This window comes from Hyaena hyaena, unplaced genomic scaffold, assembly GCF_003009895.1.
Source record: "Hyaena hyaena isolate Hyena2069 unplaced genomic scaffold, ASM300989v1 scaffold_59, whole genome shotgun sequence".
NCBI lineage: Eukaryota > Metazoa > Chordata > Mammalia > Carnivora > Hyaenidae > Hyaena > Hyaena hyaena.
Genome location: NW_024080691.1, coordinates 1,898,552 through 1,909,165, shown reverse-complemented (window position 1 = coordinate 1,909,165; position 10,614 = coordinate 1,898,552).

The following is a 10,614-nucleotide window of genomic DNA, read 5'->3' as shown; positions in this document are numbered from 1 at the left end:
CTCTGAAACATTCTGGATGGTAAATGTGTGTATAAGGTCAGGAATCCAAAACAGGGTGCATTCACAGAGTTTCGGCAAAAAGTAAAATATTCATGGGGCGCCTGGGTGGCTTAGTCGGTTAAGCGTCCGACTTTCGCTTAGGTCATGATCTCGCGGATCGTGGGTTCGAGCCCCGCGTCGGGCTCTGTGCTGACTGCCAGCTCAGAGCCTGGAGCCTGTTTCAGTCTGTGACTCCCTCTCTCTCTGACCCTCCCCTGCTCGCGCTGTCTCTCTCTCTCTCTCTCCTAGAAATAAATAAAAACCTTAAAAAAATTAAAAAAAAAAAAGTAAAATATTCGTTAACATAAAGAGAATGGAACAAATCCTCCCAGGAAATTATTTACTTTAGAGCTGACACGTTGCTGATGAGATCAGGGTGTTTCTCAAGGCCAGATCAGCTATACCAAAGTATCTCACACATTGAATCATGGTGACTAGGAAATAATGGCTAGAAATTTACTGAGCAGCGCTTGTAGCCTCATTTTTTTCTTTTATTGCTATAATTTCCTTTTTTTAGAGATTTATTTTTTCTGTTAAAACCTTTTACTCTTTCTTTCATTTTGTTCAGTTCTTACCTCAAAGTTTTTTGTTTTTTGGTTTTTTTTGCATAGATATAATAGCTATACAGGCATACCTCGTTAATATTGTGGGGTTGGGTCCAGACCACTATGATAAAGCAAATATTGCAATAACATGAGTCAAATAAATTTTTTTGGTTTCCCAGAGCATATAAAAGTTATGTTTTAGGGGCGCCTGGGTGTTTCAGTCGGTTAAGCTCCGACTTCGGCTCAGGTCATGATCTCACGGTTCGTGGATTCGAGCCCCGTGTCCGGCTCTGTGCTGACAGCTCAGAGCCTGGAGCCTGTTTCAGATTCTGTGTCTCCCTCTCTCTCTGCCCCTCCCCCGCTCATGCTCTGTTTCTCTCTGTCTCAAAAATAAATAAACTATTGAAACAACTGTTTTAATTAAATAAATAAATAAAAATTTTTAAAAAGTTATGTTTATATCATACTGTAATCCATTAAGTGTGCAATAGCATGATGTGTAAAAAATGTACATACCGTAATTTAAAAATAATTCTATTGCTAAAAATTGCTAACCATCATCTGACCTTCCAGTGAGTCATAATTACTGGACACAGATCACCATAACAAGTATAATAATAGTGAAAAAGTTTGAAATAACCATAAGAATTACCAAAATGTGACACAGAGACACAAGTGAGCAAATGCTTTTGGACAAAATGGTCTCTATACAGTTGCTCAACACAGCATTGCCACAGACTTTCAATTTGTACAAAAAATGATCTGTGAAGTGCAATAGAGTAAAGTGCAATAAACAAGGTATACCTGTATTAAAACCCTTTTATTGGGGCACCTGGGTGGCTTAGTTGTTTAAGTGTCCAACTTCAGCTCAGGTCATTGTCTCAAGGTTCGTGAGTTTGAGCCCCACTGCTGGGCTCTGTGCTGAAAGCTCAGAGCCTGGAGCCTGCTTCAGATTCTTTGTCTCCTCTCTTTCTGACCCTCCCCTGCTCACGCTGCCTCTTTCTCTCTCTCTCAGAAATAAATAAAAAAAATTTTTTTAATAAAAAAAAATAGAGATTGAAGTACATATTACCTCCCCACCTTTTCTTCTGTTAGGCCTTTAAGATGAGTTGGTGATCACTTTGGCTGAGGTGGTCGGGAATGGGTTACATCTTTAATTAGTTTTGTCTTGAGGGAAAGATAGATTCTGTGTATATTAGAGGACTCTCTTCTAGTAGGATGTTGAGGCTTTCGTACCACAAGACCTTGTCTTTGCTGTTTAGCACGGCCTTCAGTTTCATGCTCTGCCACACACAGCAAATATCCTGCTCCTGGATCTTCTCATCTTTCATGACAACCCAGAGCCTGATGGCAGAAGCAACCTCACCTGCTATACTCAGCAAGGTTGAAGGCTAAGGATCCAGCCTGGGGCCAGAGCAAGGTGGCAGCTCCTACTGGCCACAAACTCCTACTACTGCCACCATCTTGGTTCCCTCTTCCCTAAATAAACACCAAACATGTACAGATGATTCCAAAAGTGTTTGATTTGCTTCATTGTCTCTGTTTACCACCCCAAGGAAACCTAGGCTACCAGTTCTGTTCATGGACCAGAGATGTTGTACGTTGGGCTGCATATACCCAGTCATTATTTTCGAAACATTAAGGAAAATATTGAGCTCTGTTGAAATGATGTGATAGATTGAATCCTTATTCCAAATACTTCATGACCTTCCTCTATTGGAATTCTACATTTCTGTCTTTATCATATGACTTCAGTGTCTCCCACTCAAGGAAGCTGAAGACATCTCCTCTCACCCCAGCTGATGACATGCTTGGCCTTATAATTGTTTTGGTCAGTGAGATGTGGGCCAAAGTGACCAGGGTGCCAGTTCCAGGCCCAAAACCTCAAGAGGCTTCTTATGTTTCTGCTTACTCTCTTGGACTCCGGTGACCCTCCATGAGAAGAACATGTCCCAGGTAGCTACTGGTCCAAGGAGAATGAGGAAATATGTGGAGCTGGCTTTCACCCAACCAGCACCCTGGAGTCAAGCCTAACTGATTCCAGCCAAGGCTAGCAGAGTTGCATCCAGCCTATAGGCCTGTGAGAGAGGAAATCAATATGTTCTGCTAAAAGCCCCTGAGAGTTTATTTTATTTTTAATTTTTTAGAATGTTTTTTTTTTTTTTTGATTTGAGAGAGAGGGAGTGCAAGCAGAGGAGGAGCAGAGAGAGTAGGGGACAGAGGATCCAAAGCAGGCTCCCTGCTGACAGCAAGGAGCCAGATGTGGGGCTGGAACTCATGAACCCAGGAGATCATAACCTTAGCCAAAGTCTAAAGCTTAACAGACTGAGCCACCCAGGAGCCCCAAAAATTACTTTTATTTTTTTAAGTTCATTCATTCATTCATTCATTCATTCATTCATTCTTCATTCATTCCTAATCTCTATACCCGATGTGTGGTTCCAAAACACGACTAAAAGCCCCAGAGAGTTTAAAATTGATTGATATGCAGCAAAACTGTTTCAAACCATTGGTTAGTATTAGACATTTAAAATTTTTTATTTATTTTTAATGTTTACTTATTTATTTTGAGAGAGAGAGTATGAGCAGGGGAGGGGCAGAGAGAGAGGAAGGCAGAACCCCAAGCAGGCTTTGCACTGTCCGCACAAAGCCTGGAGCTCGAACTCAAGAACCTGAGCCAAAATCAAGAGTCAGGTGCTTAATCAACTGAGCCATCCAGTTCCCCAGATATTTTTAAAAAGTTTAATGCTGATTTGTCTCGATGAAGTCTTCTAATTTGAAGGTTTCTCTCTTGATCAGGTAGCGCATCTATTTGCTGCGTGATTGAATTGGATATTATCTTCATAACCTTGTTTATCTCGATGATTATTATGATCATTTTATAACAGATTTTAAATCACAATTATCAGGACGTTTAGATTTTGTGTATTTACTTACTTATTTAAATGTTTATTTTAGAGAGAGAGAGCTAGCAGGGGAGGAGCAGAGAGAGGGGGAGACAGAATCTGAAGCGAGTTCCAGGCTCTGAGCTGTCAGCACAGAGCCCGACGTGGAGCTCAAAGTTGTGAACCCTGAGAAAGAGTATGTATATTTAGAATAAAATATTTTCAATTGTTTTCCATTTTCTTCTTATCATCAAAAAGTTTTTAAAATAATTATTTTACCTCAGTATAAAAAGGCACTATGTATAATTTATTAAGCAACCGCCAGGCACTGTGTAAAGTATATATATCTTCCCCTCTTTTAAAAACAAATTTAGGGGCGCCTGGGTGGCTCAGTCAGTTAAGCGTCCCACTTCAGCTCAGGTCATGATCTCACGGTTTGTGAGTTCAAGATCTCACGGTTCGTGAGTTCGAGCCCCACATTAGGCTCTGTGCTGACAGCCAACTCAGAGCCTGGAGCCTCTCTTCGGATTCTGTGTCTCCTTCTCTCTCTGGCCCTCCCCTGCTCATGCTGTCTCTATCTCTCCCTCAAAAATAAATAAAGAATTAAAATTTTTTTAAAAATAAAAACAAATTTAATTTTTTGATTAGTTAAAACTTTCATAAATTAGATAGTTCAAAAGGTAAATAAGGGGACAAAGTGAAAAGATTCCTTCTTACCCCATTTCCCAGGCTAGAGACAATTTATCAGAATTTTGTATATTCTTTCTGTAATATTACCTGTACATACAAATATAATGCATATTGATAAGTACATAGTTTCCTTGATTTTTTAAAATGAATGCACTGTTAATATACGATTACAGGGTTCTGTACCTTTCTTTTTTTGAGAGAAAGAGAGTGAGGAAGCACGAGTGTGTATGTATGAACACATGAGGTGGGGGAGGGCCAGAGGGAGAGAGAGAGGATATCTTTTTTTTTTTTTTTTTAATGTTTATTCATTCTTGAAAGTGAAAGAGCATGAGCAGGGGAGGGGCAGGGAGAGAGAGGGAGACACAGAATCTGAAGCAGGCTCTAGGTTCCATGCTGTCAGCACAGAGCCCGACTGGGAGCTCCAACTCACAGAGGGTCAGATCATGACCTGAGCCTGTCAAAGCTTAACCAACTGAGCCACCCAGGTGTCCCTCTTTTTTTTTTTTTAATGTTTATTTATTTTGAGAGAGAGAATGCAAGCAGGGGATGGTCAGAGAGAGAGGGTGAAAGAGAATCCCAAGCAAGCTCCACACTCAGCACACAGCCAGTTGTGACCTGAGTCGAAATCAAGAGTCAGATGATTAACCGTCTTAGCCACCCAGGTGCCCTGAGAGAGAATCTTAGGCAAGCTTCATGCTCCGCATGGAACCTGATACAGAACTTGATGCAGGGCTCAGTCTCCACTGTGAGATCATGACCTGACCTGAAACCAAGAATTGGAGGCTTAACTGATTGAGCCACCCAGGTGCCCCTATACCTTGCTTTTATTTATGCATTTAAAAAACTTTTTTTTAACATTTTTCATTTTTGAGAGAGAGAGACTGTGAGTGGGGGAGGGGTAGAGAGAGAGGAAGACACAGAATCCGAAGCAGGCTTCAGGTTCTGAGATGTCCGCACAGAGCCCGATGCAGGGCTCAAATCCACAAGCGGTGAGATTGTGACCAGAGCAGAAGTTGAAGTAGGACGCTTAATTGACTGAGCCACCCAGGTGTCCCTATTTATGCATATTTTACTTAACAATGTATTTCAGAGTTTGTTCTACAGCAACACATAAAGAGCTTCCTATTCTTCTAAAAAGCCATGTAATGTTCCAGTGCAGTGGTTCTCAAAATGAGAGGAGGGTGTTGAGGTTGGCCTTGTTTTTATAATAACACGAGGATGATATTTTCCTGTTTTACTCTCTTTCACCAGAGTGTGATGTAGTTTTCCAGAGCCTCTATGTCCTGTGTCATTGCAACAGAATGAATGCAGAAGCAGACCTAAAAATCCAGCTGTCTTCTAGTAACCCAGGCATTAAAGAGATCTGCAAAAATATAAATCATACCACTTTTTAAATTGATTTTTCTGTTGGAAAATATAGTTATTTTTAAAACATATGCTGTTTATATTCCATGTAAAGGATTTATTATTGCTCTTTTTAAATGAATATTTTTTTATTTCTAAGTTCTAATTTCTAGAATAATAAACATTGATAGATGTAATCCATATAAACTAAAACTATTTGGGGTTCTCAATCATTTTTAAGAGTGTAACATGGTCCTGACGCTAAAAAGTTTGAAGGCTGTCATTCTGTTGCACTGATGTACCTTAATTTAACCTGTTCCTTCTGAATGGACATTTCATTTGTTTTCAATTAATTGCAACTTCAAGCCACGTTGAAATGAGTAACCTTCTACACATTTTATTTTTCAAATGTGTGGCTAAATTTGTCTTGTGTTTTTAGAAGTGGAATTGCTCCATCAAATATACCCTGGTGGACTCTCACAAAAGTGCATATGTATGGTCTCATTTCATCCTTGTAATAACCTTATGAGGTGAGAGTGGTCATTAATTCTTTTTTACATATGAGAAAATGGGGCCTTAAAGAAATGAGGTAACTGTCTTAGAGTCATCAGGCTAAGAAACTGCTGCAGAGATAGGAGTAAAACCATTTTACCAGACTTCACATTTTAAGCCACTATTCTGAGCTATGGTTTTTCCAAGCACTATACGTACATATTCAGTTATCTGAAAACAGGCTCTATTCTCCTTGGCCCAAGTTATTTCCTGGCAAAGAACAGTGTTGGAATTAGATGAACTGGGCCTCTCAAAGCCAAAGTCAGTACCAGAAAACTTCTTAAGTGATAAGAAGAATAGAGCTTTTTGTTTTGACTCACAAGAATTTCAACCACCACACAATCTGGTAAATGAATTTTAGAAGCTGATGCAGTTAATTAAAACTAATTCACCTAATTCTCAAGTAAACTTTATAAACAACTTACATGTCAAAATAAAATATTATGATCTATATCCAGTTTAACCCCCATGAAACTTATACTGTACTGTTACCTTTGATTAAGCTATATCGTCTTCCACTTAAACATACAAAGAAGAGAACACTAAGTGTTTTTTTTTTATTTTTTTAATGTTTATTTATTATTTTTGAGAGAGAGAGAGAGAGAGAGAGCAAGAGCAAGAGAGACAGACTATGAGCAGAGGAGGGGCAGAGACAGAGGGAGACACAGAATGAGAAGCAGGCTCCAGGCTCTGAGCTGTCAGCACAAAGCCTCACTCGGGGCTCAAACTCACAAACCTCTAGCTAGATCATGACCTAAGCCGAAGTTGGATGCTTAAACTACTGAGCCACCCAGGTGCCCTGAACCCTAAGTGTTTTTAAAGAAATGTGTTTAATTTTTACCAAACCTGGCACTGCCAGAAGTATGTTTTTGATACAAAAATCTGGCCACCCCCCATAAAAATCCTTCACTGGTCTCCCATTCCTGGTATTATAAAGCTCATAAGAGGTTACTCATGATTGGTTCTTATCTCATAAACTCTCCTACACACTTTTTGATCTCTTTTGAAATACAGATCTCAAAGACCTATTTCCTTTGAACAAGCCTCTTCAAACAGATGGATGGGATATTCAATGAAACTTCCCTCACATGAGCCATAAAATTTTATATTTATAATATTGTGTTCTTTTTCTCCAAGAATATCTTCCAAATTGTGTATGCTGTGAGCCCCACAAAACCTAGATCTACCTGTTTTGTTTGTATGTTTTTGTCTGGAATACCCTTTTCTCCCTCAATCTAGGTAATCCAGTTCATTCCTTTGAAACCAACTGTCAACAATTCAGGGCAGGTTTTGTTGACCACTCCAGTCTGATTTAGATGCTTCTTTCATGCTCCCAGTCTTTGCTGCTATCTTGTTAAACCGGGTGGTCTGACTCCTGTCATCCTGGAGGGTAATTTTTGGTTTACTTGTTTATCTCACCCAGCAGACTTGAGCTCCCTGACAGCAGGGGTCATGTTGAACGAACAAATAAAAAAATGAACCACTTTTTGTGAGAAAAATCTATCCGTTTATACTCTGTTATGAAATAATATTTGGGAGGTTTTCTGTTAGTATTCATTCGCTGCATGTCCTTCTGCTTTTTCATCCACAACTGGAAGGAAATGAAACATAGTTAAGATAAATATATGGGAGCAAAACTTAAATTGAGAAATTATTTCCATTCCGTCATGTTTCTCTGAAAATATGTGAAAAGATTGCTAAGACTAGCATTGCTGGCAAAATAAAAAGTTTAAGGCCCCAAACTATGTTTTGGTTTTCGGAACATGGTGATTGCGTCATTTGAATAGTCTGTCATCCTCCCTCCCTGATAATCTCTAAACCCTGTAATGTCCAGTCCAACCTCTATTCCAGGTTCTCAGCTAATCCTGTACTTGCCTATTTGAACTAGATGAATACAACAGGAACAAGCAAGGTGAAACTGAAATCTGAAGGTCTGGATTAGTCAACAAATATTCACTGAATGGCTATTACCGGCCAGTGTTAGAGTCTCCTTTTGAGCTAACCCCAGAATGGCCCTATTATGATAGCTAGCTTCCTAAGCAACAAACTTAAAAAACAAATGCTTTGAATTATACAGTTTTAGGACTGCTCATTAAAGAATGTCCATGATGCCTTGAGTTTAAAAAGCAAGTCATAAACTATTAGATGATAGTAATAGTAAAGTATAATAGTAAAGATCAAAAATAAAAAGCTAGACACACCTTGTTTGTGTGTGTTTACTGAAAAAGGCATGGAAGGATGCACACTAGATTGTGAACAGAAGATATCCTGTTGCCGAGTGCAGAGAGGGAGAACTTTCATTTTTTACTTATGTGCTTGTATTAGAATTTTTTAGAACAAGCATGAATTATTTTGTAATTATAAAATGTGTATAAACAATAAAGAATGTTTAAATAGGTAAAATGCTTGCCCATGTTTTAGTAAGAATATATGTAATGTATATATATTATATATATGTATACATACACATACACATATATAAAGTTAGCCCTTGAACAACATGGGTTTGAACTGCCTGGTCCACTTACAGGTGGATTTTTTTTATGGTACAATGAATGTATTATCTCTTTTTTATGATTTTCTTAACATTTTTTTCTTCTAGCTTACTTTATTGTAAGAATACAGTATAGAATACATATAACATACAAAGTGTGTGTTGATCTACTTTATGTTTTGGGTAAGGCTTCTGGTCAATGTAGATTATTAGTAGTTAAATATATGGAGAGTTAAAAGTTATATGTAGATTTTCCACCATGCCACTGGTCTGTGCCCCAACCCACCATGTTGTTCATGGGTCAACTGTGTGTGTATTTGTGTGTGTGTGTGTGTGTGTGTGTACGGAGTACATGTGTGTGAGCATAGTATAAATATATAGTATGAATATATCTCAATAAATGTAAATATTATTCCTGCATATTATTTACACACACTGGATTCACATACTGAAGGGGAAATTCCACCTGCTGGCAGTGCTAATTGATTATTTACATCAGAAGGGTACTTGATTGTCTAGAACAGAGGTTGTTTTGGAGGAATTAACTCCTCTTGTAAATACTTGGTGAACCAAGGGAGGAGTATAGTTATTTTCCTCAAAAAAAAAAAAAAAAAAAGGAAGACTTCACATTCTGTGGAAAAAAAATAATCAGTGGGTTTGATTTTTGAAAATAGCTCTGGAATATCCACTGTCAGTACTTTTTCAATCTACTCCATGAGATTATAATTGAACTATAAGTTTCATGAAGGTCAGTCCATGGGCCCACCATGCTCACCACTGCATCTAACATAAAGAGGGCAGAAAACTGGGGCTTAGGGTTGGTACAAAGATCGCATTATCTGCATATTCTAATGAAAGAATTAGCACTGAAAATCAAGGGAGAAGTTTCACTCATTTGTATATTTAAAAACAGTGATGATCTAATTTACAGTCTGTCCTGAGGATATAAAAAAAAAATTCTTGGGGTACCTGACTGGTTCAGTTGGTAGAGCATGGACTTTTGATTGTGTGTTCAAGCCCCAGGTTGGGCACAGAGCTCAATTTAAAATAAATAAGTAAAAATAATAATAAAAAAGGTTCTTGTTGTAGTTTAGCACATGATTTGAAAAAGATTGCTACGGGGGCGCCTGGGTGGCTTAGTCGGTTAAGCGTCCGACTTTCGTTTAGGTCATGATCTCGCGGTTCGTGGATTCGAGCCCCGCGTTGGGCTCTGTGCTGACTGCCAGCTCAGAGCCTGGAGCCTGTTTCAGAGTCTATGACTCCCTCTCTCTCTGACCCTCCCCTGCTCACGCTGTCTCTCTCTCTCTCTCTCCTAGAAATAAAACATTTAAAAAAAAAAAGAAAAGAAAAAGATTGCTACGGCACTTGAGTTTTCCATGTCTTTTGAGGGTACACAGATTTGTTGATTTAAATGCCAAGCATACATTGTTTACTTTGTGCAGTGTGTTATGGATACAGTAGAAGCCAAATTAGAGCTTCGAAAACTCTTTTACAAGTGCACTTGGTTGTTAACAGAATATAAAAAATAAGGAAAGCAGATGGCTTTTATAACTCAAAGGTTAGTAACTAAATTCACCTTTAAAATTGCAACGAAACCTATTGGAGGACTGCTTTACCCCGGACATTTCCCTCCCGAAAGCAAGTACTTTGAAAGTTCCTTAATTTTAACTGTGCTTATTATATCTAAGTATCACCACTAACTGTAGTCTGAAATTACTGAAATCAATGAAACCTACGCAACAATATTTCCCAGCTTCAAGTGAGAAAAGACAAGCTCTCTTACCCAGGCTTTGCTTCTCACTCCTGTGTGATAGCACGTCAAAACAGTCTCATGTCAAAACAATCGTGTTTAAGTATGTGCGGTTTACTCCATATCATACCTCAAAAAAGCTGCTTAAAAAAACTCAAAATCGAACAAAGAGATGAAAATGTTACTTTATATGGGAAAAATAAAGGAATTCATTTAATTCTTCAGGGTGGTTTCTAGTGGAGAACAAGATATTTCTGCAGAGTCTAGTAGTCTAAGGACAATCGTGAAGCAAATTTTACGTAATTACTACCTGTT